General features: G+C 41.0%; 1 protein-coding gene and 1 long non-coding RNA gene across 6 annotated transcripts in view; one reads left to right on the forward strand and one right to left on the reverse strand.

Moving 5' to 3' along the window:
- Positions 1-22,434, reverse strand: part of bahd1 (bromo adjacent homology domain containing 1) — an 86,069-nt gene extending 63,635 nt beyond the window's left edge. Inside the window, exons 1-2 of one of the 5 annotated variants that reach the window (XM_033026767.1) lie at positions 22,344-22,434; positions 20,929-21,173 (exon numbers count right to left, since the gene is read on the reverse strand). The gene's annotated coding sequence lies outside the window, so the exon portion shown is untranslated. Of the gene's footprint in view, positions 1-20,202; positions 20,330-20,928; positions 21,174-21,262; positions 21,383-21,459; positions 21,559-22,343 lie in introns of those variants that run through there. The other 4 variants (XM_033026766.1, XM_033026763.1, XM_033026764.1 and 1 more) reach the window with 4 other exon arrangements.
- A 50-nt stretch (positions 22,435-22,484) lies between these two features.
- LOC116976818 lies at positions 22,485-24,821 on the forward strand. The gene is made up of 2 exons (XR_004413056.1): positions 22,485-22,659; positions 24,301-24,821. It is a non-coding gene; the product is annotated as an uncharacterized LOC116976818 (long non-coding RNA).
- Positions 24,822-26,563: the final 1,742 nt, after the last annotated feature.

Raw genomic sequence — 26,563 nt, forward strand, 5'->3', positions numbered from 1 at the left:
CACCCCCACCACTGTTTCACGGATGAAGTGGTATACTTTGAATCTTGGGCAGTTCCTTCTCTCCTCCATACTTTGCTCTTGCCATCACACTGATACAAGTTAATCATCGTCTCATCTGTCCATAAGACCTTTTGTCCAGAACTGTGGTTGCTCTTTTATCTACTTCTTGGCAAACTGTAACCCAACCATCCTATTTTTGCAGCTAACCAGTGGTTTGCATCTTGCAGTGTAGCCTCTGTATTTCTGTTCATGAAGTCTTCAGTGGACAGTGGTCATTGACAAATCCACACCTGACTCCTGCAGAGAGTTTTTGATCTGTCGGACAGGTGTCTGGGGATTTTTCTTTATTATAGAGAGAATTCTTCCGTCGTCAGCTGTGAAGGTCTTCCTTGGCCTGCCAGTCCCTTTGCGATTAGTAAGCACACCAGTGTTCTCTTTCTTCTTGATGTTTCAAACAGTTGATTTGGGTATGCCTAAGGTTTGGCTGCTGTCTCTAACAGGTTTATTCTTGTTTCTCAGTCTCATAATGGCTTCTTTGATTTTCATTGGCACAACTTTGGTCCTCATGCTGATAAACAGCAATAAAAGTTTCCAAAAGTGATGGAAAGACTAGGTGCCAAGAGCTCTCTTATGCCTGCATTAAGGAGGCAACTAAACAAACCTGAGCAATTACATACGCCTGTGAAGCCATGTGTCCCAAACATTATGGTGGCCTGAAATGGGGGGACTATGTATAGGTATGTTGCAAAGCCTACCTGAAGCGTCGCTGAAAATCTGTCGCTGCGGGTGTGCGCAATTTTGGCGCCGTTTAGAGGGGGGCGGGTTTAAAACAGCGATTTTCTCTAGGCTGTTCAAATCGAAGATGTTCAGCCTAGTTAATTATTAACGAAAAATCGCTGAAAGACCCCGTCGCAAAAGCTATTATTAGTTTTAAAGGCCTCGTATAATAGTTATAGTAGTTTAAAAATCAATCTCTAAACCCGCGACCACGAGCAACCGCAGGGTCTCATAAAGCAAATAACTGAAGGTATGCTGTATATTTTTACATTAAAAAGGGCTTCTAAAGATCCCTTTATATAAAGTTTAATATTGCGAGTAGCTCATTTTGGGCCCATTATATCCCGCAGTATTTTTCTCGGCATTTGGGGGCACAAATCTACCGCAATGTGAACGTTCTAAACCAGCGCGTTCACAGGATCCCACTGGAAAGCTGATTTAAATGGGCATTTATTTACAGCAATTGAACACTAAATTCCTTCCATTTGGTCTATAAATTAATGTAAATGAGATTTAAAAATCATGTTTTATTGTGAATTATTTGTGAATATTATTTGGACATTTAGGCTATTTAAAAATGTTAATCATTTATTAAGAAATGGATAGATGTTTAGATCTAGTAATTGAAGTCTGAAATTAGCTACAATTAGGTAACTAACTAATTATATGCTTTAATTTCAGGCCATCCAAGTAAGATTATTTTATATTTGTTTCAGAATGGTTCAATCTATGATAATTGAAAATTTCATTCAGTTCTCTTAATTTTTAAGAAAGTTATGGGCTTTTGACTGTTCACGATCACAGCTTTTTTGTTATGTCCATAGAAAATCAATAGGGAACAAGATGCTCATTTCCCAGTATGAAAATGGCCATAACTTTTTTAATACTTGAGATATGAAAGTGAATTAGGTGTCAAATTAAACTTATTTTTATGCTTTATCTGATGGGATAAATTGCAGACTTGATTTTTAAAATCTCAAAATTTTGTAACATTGCTACTATGTATAAACACATCTGTAATTTCTCCGTGGTGAAACCAAAATGTATAAATATGGCCTTTATTAAAATCTGACAATGTGCACTTTAACCACATGTGATTTTTTTTCTATTACAAATCTCAAATTGTGGAGTACAGAGATAAATAAATAAATGATGGGTCTTTGTCCCAAACATTATGGAGGGCGATGTATATGCTTTGTTCTGTTCAGAGACGCCTGCCATTCACCAAAATTGAATGCATTTTCCAATGATGTCACACGGGACATCAATGGACGGTAATTAATTATCATTTACTATTCGTCCATGTATTACCCAGTCAGCTTGATAAATAGAGGGCACATCCACTTCAATTTATACCTTTTGGTTCATACTCGTTTTGATTCAATTAACATCCATTTCAGAGAAAAAATATTGAGCAGCAAGCTATTCAGGTAAATATGTGACAGATCACTTAATAAAACTCTGCACAAAAGCCAGATCAGATAAAAACCAAGCTATTCTCTCCAGTTCCTCACACACAAACTTCTTGACCCTTTATCATTTAATATACCAACAGAAATTTGCTTCAGAAAATATGCTTTGCATAATTGCTAAAATAATAATTTTAAACACCCACTAATAGTATTTTAGACAAAGATTATAAGTCTGAAGTGTCTCTACAGATCAACAATTAGCATAAGCACACTCTGTGATCAATGAACATGTTATGTAAACTCAGTAAAAAAAATGAACCAAACACATTGACTAAAATGCTCAGGTCAGCTTGTCACTATTCAAATCTAGGAGTAATCTTACAAGCAGAAACATGCAGGTCATGGTCCATCTATAAAGAGTAGTCTCTCTGAATAGATGCGAGAATGGATGTGAAAGAAGCCGAATCCCACAAACTCTCTATTCAGAGCTGGTCCTTATTAGCATGAGCTCACCCCACATCACATGACCTTATCCCTAGAGAGTCTCCGATCTAATATGGCTTTAGCTTACCTAGCCCACATCCTCTAAGAACAGACCACCTTACATCAGGTCATGCAGACCACACAGAAACTAGGAAATACCCAACCATTCGGGATTGAGGCAAATCTCAAAATAAAGCAGATAGGTTTTACAGAAGTGAGATTCTGTACAGTTTATTAATTTTGTAGCTGATTTGAATGTCTCGACGATAAATCAACACCACTCATTGAATCTATGCTTCCGATTACCTTCTCATATTACTAATTTAAAAACTAACCTTTTCATATGCCACTCTCCAGATAATTCTGCATTCTCGAATTCACGCCAGGAGCAGAGCTTGTATGGTGATGACTAGTTCTTCATGCAGCCTATCACTATGTCTATGTGTTTGATTGACTATACAAAGGTGCAGGGTAGAAGGTCTCAAAACGTTTTGGCACCTCAGACAAGAAACATGAAAAGTGAGAAAGAGCAAAAGAGAAAGCGCAAAGCGAGTGAAAATTACCAGTTTAAAAAAAAATGAAAGCATAAAGGGAGAACCGTCAAGGGATAGCATGAGAGAACATTAGATGTTCAGGAATTCCCGACCTTGAGTTAGTCACAATGTTTAACATCAAATTATATGATTTTGAAAAACACAACTGCCCATTTGCACACAGCTCCCATAAACAGCAATGTGTATGTCTGATAATTATTTTATGCCATTTGCATGTTATGAAAGTAATGGATGTGGAATATTTCTATTGATTTCTCTCTCCGAAGATGCTATCTAGCCTGCAGAGTATTACTAGTATTTTCCATTTTATTTTTTACTTCCCTCACCTGATGTTTCCTTCTTGCATGAGCAACGCAGAAGAATTGCCCCACTATAACACCAAGGGATTTTTACCCGTTAATAATTTTAAAAAACAGTTTATTCATTTTCTGTAAACTCATTGCTGGCAAGGCTAGCATTTAACCCCCATCCTTAAGTGCTGTTGAGAAGGTAGTGGTGAGCTGCCATCTTGAAGTACTTTGCTCAAGTTGTTCATGATGTGCTGTTGGGAAGGAGTTCTATAATAAAGAGCCCATGCTGAAGGATCAGCAGTTTGGTGTGGACTTGGTTAGAGCACTGCAACTAGTGGTGCTTTCACCTGCTAAACTGTCAGTCCTGGAGGTAGAAGTTGCAGATTTGAGAGCTGGTAGAATAGCCTGAGCAAGTAACAATGTATTTTGCAGCTTACGTGTACTCTAGCGACTGTGCACAACTGAAGGATGGAATGACTGTTAAAGGTGGCGGGTATGATGACAACCAAGCAAGCTTTGTCACGAATGGCTTGAACATTTAAACTGATGGAGCCATACACATGGAGAGTATTAAATTATGTCCCGATACATGTCATGTAGATAGTGAAAAGCTTTTGGTATCAGCAGTTGAACCATTCAGCAAAAATACCCAACCTCTAACTTGTTCTTGTAACCACTGTATATTTGTTGCTGGTCGAATTCATTTTCTAATTTATGGCAAACATCCCACACCAATCCCATCGGTTGATGGCAGGGCAATGGCAATGCCATCAAACATTGTGTACATTTCCCTCTTTGGAGATGGTCATGTAGCATGAACAAATCTTACCATGAGCTTCATTTGAAGATGTGTTACAAATAGAATTGATCATTGTGAAATCATTGATGACATCCTCACTTTTCATTTAATAACGGAAGGAAGGTTATTGATGAAACAGTTGACAATTATTTGTAGGCATAAGAAACTTCAGATGCTGGAATCTTGAGTGGAAAAAATGTGCTGGAAGAAAACAGGTCAGAATGCATCTGTGCATGGAATGGACAAACGATGCTTTGGTTGGGACTTTTCTTCAGACTAATTTTGATCAATGTGTAGGAAAGAACTGCAGATGCTGGTTTGAATCAAAGGTAGACACAAAATGCTGGAGACTGAAGAAGGGTCTCGACCCAAAACGTCACCCATTCCTTCTCTTCAGAGATGCTGCCTGTCCCACTGAGTTACTCCAGCATTTTGTGTCTACTTATTTTAATCAATGGTCTGTCCCTGTGATGGAGATAGATCAGGAAGGGAGAAAGATGCATCAGAGATAGTCCAGTGAATTAAAGGACTAGATGAAACTTAATAAAGCTGATGAATGACCAAATTCTGCACTGATGCAGTTGTATGTTGCCGAGGAAGAGTTGAGGATTTGTACTGGAATACATATGCAACAAGGAGTGTTCAATGGAACACACACAGGCACAGCTGGGGCTCCTGCAAGTGCCCATGGCTGACCTCCGACTTAAAGTGAGAGGAGACAAAAGAGATGCTGTTAAAAGGCAAGGTGGAAGAGAGTGTTGCTTGCAGGGAACTAATTGGATCTTTGTTTAAGGAAGAACCATTGGACATCCGTGGAACAGATGTGGTGATGGGGGCCTTGGAATTGGAAATTACTGAAGTAGTGAACAGCATGCGACATGTCTCCGATGTACACTGGTCAAGGGTGAAGGGGGTGGAAGAAACAAGGTGGAATCAAAGTACTTAGAGGATTTCGGTAGGGCAGGCGTCCCGATGTAAAACACTGTCTGTCTGCTATCTCCAGAGATGCTGTCTGATCTCGTTCTTGGGATCGGCAAGAACGATTCTTTTTATTGTAGATTTGAATTTGGGATACTGTCCCAAGGCGTGCTGAAAATATTTCCTGTGACCTTGAACAACAACAACCATCTTCTGTGAGATATGATTCAAACTACTGGAATGATTTCCTTTTGATGCTCACTCACATCACTTCAGCAAATCAACCTTCGACCAAAACTGTGATCAGATTTGAAGCTGAGTGGGCCTGATAAAACTAGTGAGCAGATGATTGGTGAGTGTAGTGTCCAATTGATAGCACCATCATTGACACTACACTTTAGCTGATGATTGTGAGCATAATGATTGGGTACTAACAAGATGAATTGGATTGGGTCCATCTTTTTGCCTGCATATTTGCCATATTGTCGGGTAAGTGCCAGTGTTGTACATGTATTGGAATGGAACAGCTGGTTTGGGAGGTCAGATCTTCAGTAATACAGCTGAAGTAATCTCATCTTATAACATCCGCTGCATCCAATGTTCAATATTGGGAACAGATTTAGCCCAAATCTACAATACAGGAAGGCTAGGTGCATAGAGCCAATATTGGACCAAAAAAAAAAAATCTCTAGCCTAACCACATTTATAGATATTCAGGTAACGATTCTCCAAGTACAATCCCTGGTGCTTTATGAAATTTGTTGTGGTAATGGTGACCATGAAACTATTGAATTATCGAGAAAACCTATCATGTTCACTGGATGTCCTTAGTGGAAGGAATTATGGCATCATTATCCAGTATAACCCATACATGACTTGAGATCCACTCTGAGCTGCCATCTGAAATGTCACAGCAATCCATTCAGTTAAATGGTAATCAGTAATGGGGATAAAAAGCTACACCCACCTGAATGACTGAAACAAAGCACCAAGTAAACCAAGCACCAAAGCACCAAGCACTATTATGGTACTTCATCTGAGTTTTTGATCTGAACAGACACGGGAGGTGGTTTTAAGAAAAACACAAGTTACACCGGACTCATGAGGCAATGCCTGGTAATCAATTACAAAGCAGCACTGTTGCAGCTCGAGATAGGTTCCGCTGCTATTCTTGCCAGCTGGGCATGATCACAAACATTGAAAGGACAGAAAACATCAACTTCAGCCAAGAGAAAGATCAATTTTACTTCAGAAAATTGCTACTTTATCTTTTGCTTACTCAATTGCAAGGTCAGCATCTAATAAATAAATAATTAAAACCACGTGCTTTAAACCTTAGAGTTCTTTACCATGGTTTATGTCATGGTTCCACACCAAGGTAACATTACAGCACCAGTTAGTGTTAACCTGGTGATCAGTCCTTCCCACAAGGGGGGAAAAGACAAATTTCACCATTTTTACAGGGAATTTTCTAGAGGTCAAACCTCAGGTGCAGGAATTCCTGCTATCCTAATACAACATAACTTTTGAATTATGGCAACAGTTCTTTACAGCAAACAAAAAAGATGTTTAAAAGAAAATGGCTATAATTTCTTAAGAACGGTCTCACCAGGCAATTTATATCACCCACTTCAGATTTGTCTTCATCTAGCTATTTAAAAGAATCCAAAAAGTATAATTCTTCCTCATAGAAGATTTGAGGTGAAATGGATTAACATGATCCCCAAATAACAGCTAAATTTAAAAATATTTCACTGGGTGTAAATGGTTTTGAGGTTGTGAAAGATGCAACGGAAACATGTATTTTCTGTACTAGCCAGGAGAAAAGCAATCTGCACGAAAGGTCAGTTCTGGATGAGAATCAACACACCTATTCAGGTGTTTACTGAATGCAATTCATTCCATAAACTAGAGTGCATCATTTCAGCACAGTGAGCAACGTCTGACTTAACCGCAGTTGGCTTGAACTGTAAAATTAGCAATTTACCATAAAGTCATTGTAAAGTTGCAAAAAGAATGACTGAAAGCAAAACTTCGCTTAAATAAAACTTTCAGCATCTCTCACATACACATTCTTAATTTAGTACAGAGGTGAAAAACTCTAATGAATCACACAGCAAGTCTGCAGTCAGTAGCGTGGGGCCACACTAACATTGAGACAGAAAACCACTTAAAATAACTCATCATGCCAAGTTTTCAAATCGTTTTAGCCCACCCGACATCAAATCCACCAGGATTAATCAAGCTTTAAAATCATCCTTCTTAAAACAAGCTCAAACTCCAATCATAGCAGGTACATACATTCTCAGTATAGGAAATGGGAATTCTCAGTACAAAAAATTTGTCCGCGAAGATAGGTAGAAGTGAAGATTAAATCAATTATATTTGAAATTATTCCATGCATGCATGGCAACACATCACTACATCTTTATAAATCTGAAATATTTTATCAGCTGAAACTTGAGAATAGTGTCAAATTTTTGAACTCGGCTCAACAGGTTTCTCTCGCCTCTCATAAAGGTATAAACTATTCTCCAGCAGCCTCCCAGGTGCCAGCAACTGTCTTGCACCTTATTTAAATGATCTTTTGTCCAGAGAGTCTGGATAATACAATACACCCCTCTCAATTCACAACCTTTTAATTTAAATTCAGCCAAGAACAACACCTTATGGCAAGTTGTTCAAATCAACATTTATAGACAAAAACCTGCCACCATTTTTGTTGAACTGTACCATCAGCACCATACCATCATATATGCAGAAATACTGCACGGTTCACGAGAGGGGTGATATACTGCACGGTTCACGAGAGCCAAATCAGATCACAGCCTAACCAAAAGAGTGCGCGTGAGAATAGCTGGTTGACAGTTTGAAACAAGTCTTCATCACACTCATCCTATGTTCTTCAAATTCATTCCAACAGGGAATCACTGGACACAACGCAACCAACCATTCTTCTGTCATCTCTATCTTGATGGAACAGAATCAATTTTAGCAACAGGCTGCTGAAATTAGCAAAATCTGAGGTAAAATCTGATTAATCTTAAAGGCCTGTCCTACTTTCATGGGTTAATTCACAAATTCTCCCGAGTTTCCCCCTTGATTCAAACTTGCAGAATGTTCGTAATGAGTCCGTAGGAGGTCGTAGATATATCGTAGCGGCTCGTTATGCTAGCCGTAGGTACTCGTGGCATCAGGTAAGTCGGGACGTTTTTTCCAGCCCGATAAAAAAAATGGTCAGGATGAAAGAAATTGCAACTTTTTACTGGTAAGGAGGACATCGAAATAGTCGTGGGAATTCTCGTAGCAGTTTGTGAACATAGTCGTGGGAGTTCGTGAACATAGTCGTAGAAGGTCGTAGGAGTTCGTAGATTTTTTTTTTTAGGTCCTTTAAACTCGGCAGAGGTTTTGAATTAAGTCGTGAAGGTGGGACAGGCCCTTTACTGGTTCACCATTAGAAATAGTGCACAAGTTAAGTGATCAACAAATTTACATCTTCAAGCTCCAATCATATTCTCAGCAGATCAAAAAATGTCACATCCAAATAATTACATTCTAAGAACAGCCGTTATTTAGGTGGGCAGGATAGCTAATTTGTGCACAGCAAGAAAACACAGACGGATAACCAATTAATTTCCTTTTGCTGATTTTTGCCGAAGGAGTACAGTCTCATCAGGACACAATACTCCCTACTCCATGTTCCACTCTTATGTCCACTGTCATAGAGCCAATGTCAAACAGCATGTAAACAAGACCCGCAGCCCAACATACCAACACCGACCAACATGTCCCATCTAAACTTGTCCCACTTGCCTATGTTTGTCCCATATCCCTCTATACCTGTCGCATCTATGTACCTGTCTAAATGCTTAAATATTGCGATAGTACCCGCCTTCACTACCTCCTCTAGCTGCTCGTTCCATATATCCATCACCCTTTGTGTAAATTAAGTCAACCCTCAGATTCCTATTAAATCTTCCCCCTCACCTTAAACCTATGTCCTCTGGTTCTTGACCTGGGCAAGAGATTGCGCGTTTACCTGATCGATTCCTCTCATGATATTGTACACCTTTATAAGATCACCCCTCATCCGCCAGCGCTCGAAGCAATAGAGTCCTAGCCTGTTCAACCTCTCCCTATTACTCAGGCCCTCAACCCCTGGCAACATCGTAAATCTTCTCTGCACCATTTTCAGCTTGACAACATCTTTCCTATAACACACAACCAAAACTGAAAACAATGCTCTAAATGTATAAATGGCATTAAAAGATTATACAACTGCAATATAACCTCCCAACTACTATACCCAATATTCTGCCCGATAAAGGCCAATGTGCCAAAATACTTTTTGACCACCCCATCTACCTGTGATGCCACTTTTAAGGAACTATGTACCTGCACTCCTAGATCCTTCTGCTCTATAACCCTCCACAGAGTCCGACCATTCACTGTGCTTATCCTGCACATGTTAGACTTCCCAAAAGACAACACCTCACATTTCTCTGTATTCAATTCCATCAATCATTCCTCAGCCCACCTGCCCAACCAATCAAGATCCTGCTGCAATTTTTGACAACCATCGCCACTATCTACAATAACACCCACTTTTATGTCATCTGCAAACTTAATAATTTTGCCGTGTATGTTCTCATCCAAATCATTGATATAGATGAGAAACCACAATGGGCCCTGCACCGAACCTTAAGGTACACAGGGCTCCAGTCCAAAAAAAAACCCTCGCCGTCACTCTTCATTTCCTTCCATGAAGGCAATTTTCTATCCATTCAGCTATCTCTCCTTTGATCCCATGTGATCTAACCTTCCAGAGCAACCTATCAAGCAGAACTTTGACTAATGCTTTGCTGAAATCCATAAATACATCTACTGCTCTGCTCCCATCATCCTTTTTGGTCACATCTTCAAAAAACACAGATTCATGAGATATGACCTCCCACATACAAAACCATGCTGACTGTCCCTATTCAGCCCTTGACCATCTAAATGCAGATATATCTAACTCCTCAGAATAGTCTCCAGTAACTTTCTGACCACAGATGTCAGGATCACTGGCCTGCATTTCCTAGGCTTTTCCCTGCAGCCCTTTTTGAATAGAGGCACAACATTTGCTACCCTCCAGTCTTCCAGAACCTCTCCTGTATTTACTAACTAATGGTAAATCTCAGCCAGGGCACCTGCAATTTCCTCTCTAGCTTCCAACAGTGTCCTTTGATACATTTGATCAGGCCCAGGAGATTTGTCCACCTTCATTTGCATCAGGGCCTTCAGCACCTCTTCAACAGTAATATTGACTGGTCTCAAGACACTTCCATTGACTGCCCCAAGTTCACCAGTCCTCGTATCTTTCTCCATGTTGAAAACAGAGAAGAAATACTCGTTGAGGACCTTGCCATCTCCTGTGGCTTCACAGAGTTGACCACTTTGATTCCCGAGTGGTCCCATCCAACCAAATTGGTTTGTTTCTTCCACATGCACCTTCATTTTCTACTATGAAAAAATCCCACTATTCCTAGATAAGCATCTCTACATGACCAGAATTAGTGATCGAAATACAAATTTAAAACTCACATAGATCACAAATGGAGATAATGGGCATAGAAAGAAGGTAGTTGAGGAGGTATGACTTCTGAACTGAAGGATGATAATAAAAATGAATTTGGTCTGAGCAGTAACACCTATATACTAAAGGACTATTTATTTTACCTTGCAGTTTTGTAAATATACATTTTGAATGAATTCCATGATTAAATTGGTCATACAATCAGCATTCAGGTGACATCTTCAAACACAATGTCTCCTTTTAATCTCTACCGCATGTCCCACCTAAAACATGCACAAAAAAACACATCTATTCACTGTAAAACAGCTCCAAGTAATACAGAACTAATGGCAGACAATATTAAGCACTTGCCCTAAGGGAATCTCAACTGTTGGGACACGTTTATTTCTGTATTTCTCAAATGAATACATAGCTTCAAGATAATTTTTTTAGGAAAAAACGATCTAGTCTAAACTATAAACTTTGTATGGAGACTACACAGTGTACATTGGAAAACCAATACATTGTCTGACAACACATACAAAGCAAAATCCAACAACATTCTGGTAATGAAGAGAACAAAGTATACAGCAATGTATACCACATTCCTACAATAGTTTATGCTCGTTGTACAATATGATACATACACACGCCTACCCTCAAATGTTCATCACCAAGTTAAACTGATGAAGTTGGTAAATAATTCTAGTACAAGGCCAAAAAAGAGTTGAATTGATTCTCAGCATTCTATATAGAAACATAGAAAATAGGTGCAGGGGTAGGCCATTCAATATGATCATGGCTGATCATCCAAAATCTGTATCCCGTGCCAGCTTCCCCCCCACCCCCCACCCCCCCTCATATCCCTCGTTTCCCTTAGCCCCAAGAGCTAAATCTAACTCTCTTGAAAACTATATTGTATAAACAGATTTTACATAATGCTGAATAAGCAAAGCAGTAGCATTCCACTGCAAATGTATTCACCCATTATTAACTTCCATGATTTCAAATTATATCATCTTGATTACTGACTATACTACTCCACCAAGTTATTGTTTCATCCCAATTAATAAACTCCTACATAATGGTCACAGAATACAGAAGTGCTGCAGCCTTGAAAGTAGAACCTTTATAGATAGGGTATAATTTCCCTTTGCTATTCCCTTTGTGTGTGTTATTGTGTGCCAAGAGATCTGTTTAGGAAGAAGAGATGTTTGTGCCAAGAGATCTGTTTAGGAAGAAGAGATATTTGAAGTGTCACAATTGTGCACTCCAGGTTTACGAATGAGGCCAATTACCTTAAACCTCCAATAATCTGCTATCTGTCTATTTAAAAACCCTGATGGTTCAACATCCAGATATGTGCCACATTTCATTCCAACCCAGGCTCATTGGAAAAGGTATATTATGTAACATCTAAAAAGTTAATCCAAATACAATAAATTGTGGACTACTGTAAATTGAAAACAAAATTGCTAGAAATGCTTAGCATGGTGGGCTCACTCCTCCTGGAAGTGCATGGTGAAGGAAAGATCGAACAGAACCTTTATAATCTCTCTCATCAACAGGGTCAAATATACTGACAACATGAGATTAAATTACTGGCAGAAACCCCAAAGATGGATCAATGCCTAAAGAGGCAGGTTACACATTTGAAATGATGAAACTCAACATCACAAGTCTTACAGAATTCAAAAGTCACCGCACAATAGTACCTAAAAAAAACTGTCAACTAAAATTAATTGATCTAGCAGAGATTAAAGCATTAGAAAGTCTACATATCACTGCAAATTAAAGTTCTTATCTCACCCACCAAGTTTAATTCTATTAGTAGGACTCATTGCAATCTCAGAATCAGCCACACAATCCTCCCAAATTTGGAATATATCCAGACTACTGCTGCCTTAAACCTTCATCCTGTAGAAATCTTGAGCAAAGAAACACAAGTGTTCGAGGAACTCAGCGCATCGTGCAGTGTCCATAGAGGGAAAAGAACAATCGGGTATCTTCAGACTGATGGAGTAGAGAAGGAGACAGGGGAAGGGATGGCCAAGAGTTGGCCAGTGATGGCTGGATCCAGGCAAGGAGGGACTGACAGGCAGACAAATCGAATGGAGATTGCAACTAAGGGTAGAGGTGATAAGCAGGAAAGACAACGGGTCGCAAGGAAGGTGGGGAATGAAATTAGAACCAGAGGGAGAGATATTGAGTAGATGGGAGTTTGGGAGGGACAGGGTTCAGTGGTAATGAACAATAGAAAGTCACCAAGTAAATCAAACACATCCTGCAGCACTTCTGCTCCCGACTGCAGATCTCAAACACTTTAAGGAAGCTCCTTTAAAAATTACAACCCTGCTGTGATTCCATCCTGTTAAATAGCCAGGGAATTTGAATATGCAGTCACAGCCTGCACCTAGAGCAATTTAAACACAATTTCTAGCTAAATGCAAGGAGAGAGCATGTTAGCGCTGTGTCTAAAAAAACCCATTCTCCTCAACTTCCTGTTTTGTTGAAACTGACTTGCACATCAAGCACACACTTGAGCTACTTTCACATAAGGTCCAGTTGAGCAATTAATTCAAAAGCAGTGGGCACATTAAAGTAGTAATCTGCAAATTAGACTGCAGCACACATTTGCACAAGGACACATCTTCCTCATTTTCCCTGCAAATATTCCATTAAATTACTTTGCATAAATTTTAGTTATATTTTCAAGGTAACTTCACACTGATCCCATGAGGTCCCTTACATTCCACATTGCGATTCCATTATATTTGATTCTCCTTTCAACCTCATGGGTACCTTGAAGGCCTTTGAGATGTCAAAGATGTCAATGGTTGCTTTTATTCAGAAGTCTTACTACTTTAACATTCTCACCTGTTCACCTGCTTCATCTCTCATTTTAACTGGAGTCGTCTCTTGGTTACTCATCTATAACTGTTCTGCAACACAAGCCCCCCCCCCCCCCCCCCCCCCCCCCATTCCTGCAATTGCACTTTGATACCCCTCTATCCCAATTTTAATACACAAGTTTGTCTGCTATTCATAGCCTCTCCAATTTTTTCTGAACTTTCATTGGTCTACGAACAAGTTATTTTCAATATTGTGGACTTCAAAAATGTCTCAAATTTAACTAAATAACCTTTCCTAATTTTTTAACATCCACATACTCCACCCATGCCCACTTTATTAGACAATTACCCTTCCACAAACAATCTTTGAAACTTCTAAGAATTTGCAACTTCTCTCACTCAAAATCCCTGTCTAAGACTTAACATGCTTTGTTTTAAGAACATGAACGTTACCCAGTAAAATCCCTAGTTGTAACACAGCTCTCATGATCAACCAAATCTTAGCTCTGCTCTTGTTACCTTTACATTAGAGAACTGTAAATTCCTTAAATCTTCAAATATTCATACTGAACTGTAACATCAAGTTCCCAAATGTTTTCCTTGCCCAATTCTCACCCATTTTCCTTATTCTGCATGAAGCCGTATAATAGTCTTAGAAACGTCACCCTGCATTTTCAGTCCTGAATGCACCATTAAATTCCCCAGCTAATGATGTCTAACTTTTCCTATCGCCACAGGACATATCACCTCAGCATGTCACGTAACCATCAGTACAATGCAGTACCCATCAATCCAAAGGATGACCTGTCTGTCCCTCTCCAACCATCATACTCCGGATGCAGTAGGACCATCTCAAACTCATTTTTGTTATTCTGAAGCAACAGATTGCTGTTTAAATCAAGCATCCAACTTGTGTTTTTAATGCCTTTGTCAACATTAGGTAACAATGTATTTTAATCAACATTTCTGCCAGTACAATAAATACCTTTATCATTTGATAAAGTCCCCAAAGATAGGCTGATCCAGAAGATTAAGATGCAGTGACTTGGTTGTATGGCCTCGGAACTGGCTTCTTTATATATATGTAAACATAGATGGGTTGGTTAGTAAGTTTGCAAATGATACCAAGATTGCTGGGGGAAGGCCATCAAGGTATACAGCAAATATAGATCAGCTACTGAAAAGGCAAATGGAATTTAATCCGAGCAAGTATAAGGTGTTGCACGTTGGGAGGCAAAACGCATGGGGAAAGTATACAATTAATGGCATGACCCTGACCAGCATTGATGTACAGAAGGATCTTGGGGTCCACGTCCAGAACTCTCTGGAAGTGGCAACATCAGAAGATAGAGTGATAAAGGAGGCATATAATGTGCTTGCTTTCATAGGTTGGTGTATTGAGTACGAGTCAGGAAATTATGAAGGTAGACAAAAATGCTGGAGAAACTCAGCAGGTGAGGCAGCATCTAAGGAGCGAAGGAAATAGGCAACGTTTCGGGTCGAAACCCTTCTTCAGACTGATGTCAATTATGTCAGGAAATTATGATGCAGCTTCATAGGACTTTGATTAGGCCATATTTGGAGAATTTGATGCAATTCTGATAGCTCCATTGCCGGAATGATGTGAAGGCTTTGGAAAGGATACAGATGAGGTTTACCAGAATGATCCCAGGCAGAGGTTGGACAGATTGGATTGTAAAGGAGGTACAATTGTCTGAATGTCATGAAGCAGCTTTATAGGACTTTGGGTAGGCCACATTTGGAGTATTGCATGAAGTTTTGGTCATCCCACTACAGGGTGGATGTGGAGGCTTTGGAAAGGATGCAGAGGCAGTTTACCAGAATGTTACCTGGATTAGGGGGTATTAGCTACAGGGAGAGGTTGGACAGATTTGGATTGTTATGGTTGAGATGGTCGGGGAAACCTTTTTTTAAAAACAGTGCCTGGAACGTGTTGCCAAGGTTGGTGGTTGCGGGAGATAGGATAATGACATTTAAGAGACCTTTGGATAGGCAGGGAGGAATATGGATTATGTACAGGTAATAAGAGATGATCGAGGCATCATGTTCAGCACAGATATTATGGGCTGCAGATCTTAGCAGTAAGATCTGCAGCAGTAAACATCTATCATTCTGGTTTGCCACTGCCAGACCTAGCTTCAGCACCTTACCCAATTAACTCTCCGAGCTCCATAATCCTATAAAAGGAAAAGGCCAGAGAAAGAAAAAAAAATCCTTCACTTCTCCATTCCTCAATTCCCACATCCCCTTCCAGCTCTACATAATCATATAACACAAATGCGTGCACACTTCAGGGTCTTGGTAAGTTTTCCTTCCACAGGATACAACTTCAAATCTGTTGCATGCAGCCTTTCATATTTGTTTTGACAAGAACTCACATTTCCCATCATATACTTTTTAAAAAGAATCCACACATTATCCTAATTCTGCCTCCACATTCCCCAAGGTAGACACAAAGTGCTGGAGTAACTCAGCGGGACAGGCAGCATCCCTAGAGAGAAGGAATGGGTGACGTTTCGGGTCGAGACCCTTCTTCTCAACCCAAAACATCACCCATTCGTTCTCTCCAGAGATGCTGCCTGTCCCGCTGTTACTCCAGTAGTTTGTCTACCTTCGATTTAAACCAGCACCTGGTTCTTTCCTCTACATTCCCCTACCTCCCCACCCCCAATCTTTAACATACTTCTCATCTTTTCAACATTAGTCTTGTCCCTTGCATTCCCATTTTCAAGAAACTTCCTTTTTTACCCATCACACTTTTTCCTGGAACTATTTCCTCCTACCTCAATGTTCCAGTTTTCTCTATTCCGTATAATTTACATCACCTTTACATTCAATTTTGCAGAATCAGAGGGCTAAAATAACTTTTCAACAATTAAACCTTTGACCTAATCAGTCTCAATCATTCAGCCCATCAATATCTCATTCTCATCTTAGCTCCTTTCCTTTGCTCTTTACTGTTTTTTTTTATCATGCCTCCCACTAATCTGGTCCTTTAATTTTTGTTTCAGCCCACTCCATTTCTTCCTCTACCTTCCACCACACTAGCTCCTTTTACTTATTTCACCTCCTTCTCAAGCTTTTTCTCCCCACTACCCATTTCAGTAATCTTCCTTCAAACTTCTTTCTCCTATTACTTTGCACTCTTTTCTACTTATTTAACTCTGAATACAAATATTTGTTATTACATCTGGTTTCATACCCCTGCCCCACTCCCTTTATCTTCTGCCCAAATCCTATTATTTTATTGTTGTATCCTGTCCTCTATCTTTCCCTTAGGGGCCTTTTCTCTCCCTTATTTGTTTTTCTCTAGATACTCTTCTTATTCCCTTGCCTTTCCAAACCATTTACCCATCTATTCCCTGTTATTAGTTTTGTGCTTTCTTTGTGAAAAATTTGGAGATGACGACAAAGAGTATAATGGCGGCAGTGTTTGTGGAAGTAAAATTTAGTTGATGAACTGCAATTTTAAAGGAATAATATCTGACACCCTTACCCAGCTTCTGTGTGACCCCCAGACCAACAAAAATAGTTAAACAAGTTACAAGAGCTTAACGTCTGTGGTTGGAAAATTACTACAGAGTATTCCGAGGGATAGGATAGATGTGCATTTAAATAGACAAGGACTGATTAGGGATAGTCAACCTGGTGTTGTACGTGGAAGGTCATGTCTCACAAATCTGATTGAGTTTTTTTTTAGGATGTTACCGAAAAGGTTGATGAAGTCAGAGCTATAGACATTGTATACATGAATTTCAGTAAAGGATTCAACAAGGTTCCGTGTGATAGGCTGCTCAGGAAGGTTAGATCCCATGGGATCCAAAGAGAGATAGCCGAATAGATAGAAAATTGGCTTGAGCTATAGGGAAGGGTTGAGCAGGCTAAAACTCTATTCCTTGGAGTGCAGGAGCTCGTGCACAAAATCATGACGGGAATAGATTGGATAGATGCACAGTCTCTTGCACAGAGTAGGGGAATCGAGAACCAGAGGACATAGGTAAAGATGAGGAGGGAAAGATTTAATAGGAACCCGAGGGGTAACCTTTTTTTTTTTTTTTTACACAAAGGTTGGTGTGTGTGTGAAATGAGCTGCCGGAGGAGGAAGTTGGGGCAGGTACTACAGCAACGTTTCAAAACATTTAGACAGGTACATGGATAGGACAGGTTTAGAGAGATATGGTCCAAACACAGACATGTGGGACTAGTGTAGTTGGGACATGTTGGCCAGTGTGGGCTAGTTGGGCCATAAGCATACGAGTCTGGGAGAAAATGGGCCTTATTGCTCTTTGTCACATTAAAAAAAAAATGAAATAGAAACAATGTCTTGAGTGTTTGACAGCGAGAAGGAACACTTTAGATTGCAAGAGGATGGAGATGATAAGGTCAGTCGGCAGAAAAATGACAAATGGAATTTAATCTCAAGAAATGAGGCAAGGCATTTGCGACTGCAACAGACAATCGATTAGCTAAATAACTAAATATATGAAGAAAGGATCTTGAGAGTGTATTGAGTTACATTAAAGGTAGCAAGATAAGATAATAAGGTGGTTATACTTTAGTAACCAAACAGGAGAATAATACTAGAATTTCAAGTACTGGGCACCCTATTACAGAAAATATGTAATTGTGCTGGAGAGGGTTCTAGATGTTGCCAGGACCGGCAAATCGCATCTTCTAGCACAGATGGGATAAACCAGAATTGTTCTCTTTTGGAAAAAGGGAAATTGAGGAGAGTTAAGTGAGGTATATAAATATATAAGTAACTTCTAAAATGCAACAAATTATCTATTTTACTTGGCTGAAGGGTCAAAAACAAAGATACAGATTTAAAGTAACTGGTAAAAGGATTAGAAGGCAGGCAACTTTTTAAAATCCCACCCAGAGTATAGCAAGAATCTTAACTTATTGCCTGGAAAGGTAAAGAGGAAGAGACCCTATCACATTTAAAAAGTACTTGGATGTGCACTTGAGTTAGTTCTGATATGCTGGGCAAAATAAACCTATTTTTTCAAGGTACAATTAAGCTAGTTTGCACTTTTCTCAACTGGCAGACAAGAGCAAATGGTCCTCATCAGTCCTTAAAAAATATATTATTTGAGCGTATTGCAGCATTCCTTTTATTCTCCAATTCTTGTATCTTCACTTCTCCCATCTTACTTTTCTCTCCTCGTTCTATCACCCTTACAACCTCCCATCTTTAAACTAAGCAATTCATTTCACACCCTCCTTATTTCAACCTTCTTACACCACCTTCCTCAAATCAAAGCATTCATTTTCTCTCATCTTTCAGACTTCTTCTCAGCTCCATTTCACATTTTCTAGGTTCCAATGCATTCCCATCTTCTCTTATTTTCACTCACACTTTTGGTTTCTGTTCCCTTTGCTTCCTTCACTTTTTCCATATACTCCTCTTTCCATGTTACCTCTACTTATATTGACCCTCCCAACTTTCTTTCTTTTCTACTTTCCTCATATTCCCTTTCTATATTCAACTTTTGTTCTGTTACCATACCAAAGTTCCCTCTTTTTAATTGTTTCACTCCTATTCCCTCATGCACATGCATTCCCTTAAGTCGCCAAATAATTTCTCGTTTTCCCTTTCACTGTGCTTCTCCATTCCCTTTTCCAACTACCACCTGCCATTGCATCTCTCCCAACTAGTTCAATGTCAATGGGTCTTTTTGCACCTTCACTGTCTCTAACTTTGCATTCTTGAACTCTTTCTATAATCCACTTCCCCCACCCTGCCTATCTGTTACCACCTTATTTTCCTTTGAGCGCCACTTCTCCCTAGATTACTCAACATCCTTTCCTTCCTGACCCAACTACTACTCACCGAGTTATCCCCTCCATTCTTCTAACACCTCCTGCCTTCCAAGCTCCTCCACTAGCCCTCCTACCTACTCATCCCTCTCCCAGCTTCTCCTTCTTCAGCCACTGATCCCAACCCCCTTTGCCTCCTCCTCCCACCACCGCGCTCCGCTTGGGCTCCAGAAGATGGCGGGGGGGGGGGGGGAAGAAGGGAGTCACGGCGATGGGGCCGGCCTCGGGACGCTGACTTCTGCCCGGTCTCCGGTGCCGGGACTCCCGACGCGGGCGGGATGGCCTCCAGCCCCAGGCGTCCGGCTCTCCCGGCCTGCGAGAGGGCGACGGCCGCGGTAAACACCGGGATCCCAGGACACGCAGCTGGTCCGAGCCCGGGGCCAACCGCCACCGCGCGCGCCGCCCGCTCGCCCGCCCGCCTCTCTCCATCACCCACCCCGGCCATCTATCCTCAAATTGCTGGCTTCTCCTTTAAAATAACCGGAAACTTAGCGAGTGCAATCCACCCGCCTCGCTGCATTGCATTCTCGTTGAGTGGCGGACACGGTGCATCCTTGCAACACACACACAAAAAAAAAACTTGTTTGCTTTAGGCCGGTGCATATAATGTTAACAGCGCGGCGCCTTTCACGGGTCCAGCCCCGCGCCGCGCGCCGAGCCCGGATCCCCGGGCATCCACCAGCTCCGAAGTCGCTGACTGACAGCCTGACACTTACCTGGGGCTTTCGCGCCGCCAGTCGACACGTTGACCAAGAGTACGAGCAGCGCTGTATTCCGTGTGTATGTAATTTCACCTCCCACTCTCCGCCACCCCACAACCCCCCCAAAAAAAACCCAGCAACTTTTCAGCCCAGCTCCGGCTTGCCCTGCGCCATGTTGTTTTTTTTTGGTGGGTAATATTACGTGTGCAAAAGAAAATTAAATTTGCATAACAAAAGTAAAAGTAACGGTTGCCATATGGTCCGCGGTAATGGGTAAATAATGAAGGAGGCGGAGACACTCGGAAGAGGACAGGGGGTGTGCGCTGAAAGTGCACCCCACGATGAATGCGTGGGGACCCAGCCAAGGTTTACAAAGAAGAGAACCTTCTTCTCTCCGTGGAAAGCCCAGCTTTCTTCCTGGAATTAATACAAACTCAAGGAACATATAGGATATCGGTGGGATCGCTTCCCGATTGCAATGATCGATCACATCGAAGAATCGGATTTTTAGCATATTCATCAAGCTGCTTGGAGAAGGAAAGGGAAAACGACAGGTTTTTCCCGTATCTTTGGTTCGTTATGAACATTTGAAACATCGGTCACGAATAAAACGTATATGTACTCGCTCCCCACTTAAACGAAGTAAAAGACTTGACTTTAGACAGGCCGATTACTCAAGTTCAGCCCTAGCAGAAAGAGCGCATATTAACTGAAAACATATCATTCGAGTGGAAGATATACCTTGGATCGAAGTTTAGGCAGCCGAGATGCAGCGTAGTACGCAGTTCAATTTTGAGAACATTCTCTCCCTTACTCCCGTCCCCTGAGCGACGTTAACTCCAGATGCTGGAAGAGTTTAATGGCAACGACGAAAAAAAAACATGTCATGCTCCGCTTCCGGGAACGTGACTTCGCTGCGAGCTGGAATGCAACATTCTGCAAATCACGCACACGTCCACACGTCCCTTATCGGGGCGGCCAAGGACCTGGAGATTAAAAAACACCATGAAAATAAAGTGCAACCAAAGTGAAGCTAGCAAATAAGAAGGCTCCAGAGAAGCACGCTACAACTTACATGATTTTAAAAACAAGCTACCTAGAAAAGTCTCTGTGCGATTATTTACAGAGCATCACTTCCATTCAACTGATAGACAAGTCATCCCTAACTCCTTTGCCTGCTTCGCAATACTGCGCCACCTCCGGACACCGGCAAAAATCGGATTGTCCCACTTTCCACCCGAACATGCAGTAAACACGCAAACCAGTCTCCACCTGTTTTATCCAGTGTGCATTGTTTGCTGCGCGGGGCAACATTTGCTCACGTTGTCTGCAAACGTAAGCAACAGAATGAGGGAACACACGCAACCATCCCCGAGAGGAGCCTTTGCAATGCTTGGCAAACCTTATAATCTTGTTTTGGAACGCACCACGTGTCGGAACACACCATCGGGTCACGTACGCGACGTCACCGCGATAAAAGTGACACATGACTTTTCTGGCCCTTATCCCATATAATAGATGAGGAGTCTGTTGAGATGCGTGGTCCGATAATATAAGCGCAGTCCGTTTGATGCAATTATCGTGCATTCATGGGCACCCAACCCCCAGAGTGATAGCTGCCGCCGTTAATTTAATTCCATTGTCCCATCGCAGGGCTGAACCAACTCGGCCACCACTTGACCCTGCATTGAGTATCCAAACCCTACCCCCCTCACATCACAACATCTCCTTCCATTTTGCACAATTCACTCGTATCAATCGCTTCGGCCATTCCTTCTCTCCAGAGATGCTGCCTGTCCCGCTGAGTTACTCCAGCATTCTGTGTCTATCTCCGGCGACCTCCCCTTGACCTCTCCAATGCCCATCACCTCCAATGCCCATCTTCTCTAATATTAGCCTCTGGTTCCTCATTTCGAAAAGCAGCAGCGGAGACACAAAAAACGGCAGATGCTGGAATCTTGAGCTAAAACCAAAGGAGCTCCGCGCATCGGGCAGCAACTGTGAAGGGGAATCTGTGGAGAAAATCAGTTGTAAACACCCTAATCCTCCCATCGACTCCTCTGCCTCATCTCAGTACCATTGTCTACGCAGCATTGCAAATACTGATCACTCGGTGGCCGTCCCTTGCAGCCGATCCCTGTGACCACACTACCCACCTCATTGCATGATCTCGGCTGACTGTCCCGGCCTGTGCCGAGGGAGCGCCGCACCGCCGGCAGCACTTTTGAAGAAACGACCAGTTTTAACAGTCCAAATTAACTCAGCGAGGCAACTCCTGCAGGTCAAGCAGATTATAAAGGGTTTCTGTCAGCCTTGCCGGGGTGCATTCAACGAGGGAGTGTCAGTCCCCTGCAGTTTCGGCGGGAAAGATTTCCTTCTGAACCTGCCCCCACGTTAAACAGCACACGATGAGTAACTTCAGCCCTCGTTAGTTTCACGTATTTTACTTTGTTTTTAACGCGAACTTAAAAGGTATTTAATTGTCGGCAATGTAATTTTATGCAGTTAATTGTGTAATGATTTTTTTAAAAACAACTAATTAATATCAAAATTAGTAGCATGATTAGTTCCTGATTTTTTTCAATGTCCTGTACACATCAGAGAGGTTAACAAACATTATAAACTGCTGAAGGGTTTTGACAGCTGGTAAGCTGGTGTGTGTGGTTGGAGTGAGGTGGGGTGGGGTTGTAAGGACTTACCAGTTGTCAATACATTTCTGGGACAGGACGTGTATTTCCAGTGAGGGACGTATTGAGGCACTGGACAGACATCAACAGATGTACCTCAGTGCTTGTCCGTCCATAGTCTGCAGACTATGACAATAACGAGCACAGTCTCGGGTCCTGCCGCCACATACGGACTGGATCCCGCATAACAGCCTCTCAAACACTTCATGGTTGTATTGTTTAAGGAGAAAGCATGAGTGCCATTGACGTGTTGTAAGAGAATGCTTTGAATTGATGTTACTGTGAAGGCAGAGCCATGTCCTGTTTTATTTATAATGTAAAGGGAATTTTCTGAAAAATATATCATCCCCACAGTGAATTTTCAGCAGCAACTAAGCCACAATAGGTTCAATGATGATTGTAATTATGTACTGCTATGATAATTTTTGTCTTGGCTATTTAAGAAGCAAGTGGGCTGTTTTTGCTGGTAACTGCAGGTATGAGAGCAGCAAGTACTAAACTGAGTGCCCTCGCAGCTGAACGTAAACAATCTGAACATAAGAACAGTGGATTCTCCCCCTCCCCCCGTTATCCTACCCAATATTTATCCCATAACCGATTTCACAAAGATTTCCTGGTCATTTATTGCTTTGCCATTGATAGGACCTGCTGTGCACAAATTGGTTGTCACGTTTTCTGCAGATCTACGAATGAATACATTTTCTAAATTACTTTATTAGCTCCGAAATATCTTCAGGTCATGAAAAGGCTATATAAACGCAATCTATTTTTTCTACAAATGATACCGCTTAGCTGCATGCTTCACTCAAGTGTCTTTCTGATGGAATTGTTTTAGAGAACAATGTTGTGTTTGAAAAGAGGAAGTAGTGCACAATCTCCGTACTCCTCAGAATAAAACAAATTCATATTTGTTCGGTTTAACTTTTAATGCTATTCTTAACCAAATTTTCCATAGGCTTTTAAAACATGGATTAAACAGTGGGATATTGATTTCACAAATTGGAAAAAGCTTCAATTGCTCATATTTCATTATCTGCAGTATTTTTGCATTCACGTTATTTACGTGTTTCAGTGGTGTTCCTTAAGTGCTAAACTCGCAATTTAAAATGCCCCCTGTGTCATTCATTTTAAACAGAGACATTCTGTTCATTGAATCTCATCCTAAATACCAGAGTCATCTTTGCTGAATTCTCTGAACCTCTTCTACTGCATCAATACTTCTTGAAGGCAGGATGATATGCTGATTCATGGGCAACAAAATAATCTATTTTTGTCATAAGTAAAATAGCTTATGGGTACCTTCCTTTAATAACACACTGACTAAATTCTTGTGTCATCCAGTTAGTCATGTTCCATTAAGTTATCCTTGCACCCTTGATGACCCCAAAAGCCCATCTCTAACAAATGACTGTTTCTCTTCTTTCAGATCTGCCTGACCTGCTGAATATTCTCAGCATTTCCTGTCTTTCTGATGGAATTATTTCAGTGAAAAATGTAGTTTTGTTTTTTTGTTTGAAAAGAGGCATCATATTATTCCACCATGAGTGTGAGACAGCATCTCCTGAATACGTCAGTCAGCAACAGCAATACCCCTTGGTGCAAACGTTCTGGCTTTCCCTGTGATGTACAGATGTGGCCGGTGCCTTCAACATGTGCATGCTTCACCGTGATTGCTAGGACTTCCAATCTGCACAATTAGCACACCTATCTCAACACACCCTGGTTTCTAAATAATATTTCTGCAGAGAACATGAAAATTATACAGACACCACTCCTGTTTAATTTTATTTCAAAATATTATTGAGCTTTGAAATCATGGAAGGAGTGTCTGGAGGAATTTCAACCTTCAAAACCGGGGTGGATGAGAGATAGTGGCAATCATAGATTAATACAACACAGAATCCTTCAGACTTTATTGGACAAATAAAGTTATATCTTTGCACTAAATGTGGTGTTAAATCTTTGCACTAAATGTGGTGCCCTTTATATCTTGTTATATCTTTGCACTAAATGTGGTCCCCCTTATCATTTGTCTTTGCACTGTGGACGGCTGGTTTGTATTCATATATAGCCTTTTTCTGGATTGGATAGCGTTGCCAACAAAAGCTTTTCACTATATCTCGGTACACATGACAATAATAAACTAAACTAAAAAGGCCCCTTTGGCCTAACAACAATGCATCGAGTATCAGCTGTCCATTTACACCAATCCTACATGTCCCGACCTGAAACATCATCAAATCCATTCCCCCACAGATGCTGAAGAAGGGTTTCGGCCCGAAACGTCGCCTATTTCCTTCGCTCCATAGATGCTGCTGCACCCGCTGAGTTTCCCCAGCAATTTTGTGTACCCCTCACAGATGCTGCCTGACTCACTGAGTTACCCCAGCATTTTCTGTTTTTTTAATATGTAATCCCATTTTATTCTCTCACATTCTCCCTGACTTCCCCCAGATTCTACCACTTACCTATACAAAGAATAGCTGAAGGAAGGTGAGGGCTGATAAATGGTTGGCATAAGTGCCTTTTCAACATCTTCATACTTCAGAGATACAGTGCGTAAACAGGCCCTGCAGATCGCAGAGTCTGCGCTAATAAGTAATCTCCCCATACACTAATCCACACACGCTAGGGACTATTTTACAACCCACTGAAGCCAATTACCCTACAAACCTGTATGTCTTTGGAGTGTGGGAGGAAACCGGAACACCCGGAGAAAACCCACGCGGTCACAGGGAGAATGTACAAACTCCGTACAGATAGGACCTGTAGTCAGGATTGAATCTGGATCTTTGGCACTGTAAGGCAGCAACTCTATAACTGCGCCACTCTGTCACCCCTATAACGCAAGAAGAACAGGCACACTTCATCAAGGTACCTTATTAACCTGGCCTTGATAACATGAAATTCCAACCCCCGTCACTCTCAATGCTTTTATTTCTTTCCTGAGCTAGCCCCTTGCCCTCCGTGGACCCGGCCCTTCCCCACAATGATATCCTCCTTCTTAATCTCATTCTTTCCCAAATAATGTCTCCCTGATCCTCAGTTTCTCTCTTCCCATTACACAGCTAGTCAGCTTCTCAGATAGAATCATGGAAACATGCAGCAGAGAATCAGGGCCTTTGGTTCAGCATCTCCATGCCACCCATCAAGTACCCAGCTCACCTCCTTCCCTACCTGAGTCCATGTCCTTATTATCCTTTACCCCTCCTTGGTCCACCAATCACCTCTGCTCCTATCTCACTGCTGCCCCTAATATTTATACTAGTTATGTCACACTCCACTCTCAGTAGCAATGTTACAAAATTTTGAGATTTTAAAAATCAAGTCTGTAATTTATCCCATCAGATAAAGCATAAAAATAAGTTTAATTTGACACCTAATTCACTTTCATATCTCAAGTATTTAAAAAGTTATGGCCATTTTCATACTCGGAAATGAGCATCTTGTTCCCTATTGATTTTCTATGGACATAACAAAAAAGTTGTGATCGTGAATAGTCAAAAGCCCATAACTTTCTTAAAAATTAAGAGAACTGAATGAAATTTTCAGTTATCATAGATTGAAGCATTCTGAAACAAATATAAAATAATCTTACTTGGATGACCTGAAATTAAAGCATATAATTAGTTAGTTACCTAATTGTAGCTAATTTCAGACTTCAATTACTAGATCTAAACATCTATCCA

Source organism: Amblyraja radiata, chromosome 9, assembly GCF_010909765.2.
Source record: "Amblyraja radiata isolate CabotCenter1 chromosome 9, sAmbRad1.1.pri, whole genome shotgun sequence".
In the NCBI taxonomy this organism is placed as follows: domain Eukaryota; kingdom Metazoa; phylum Chordata; class Chondrichthyes; order Rajiformes; family Rajidae; genus Amblyraja; species Amblyraja radiata.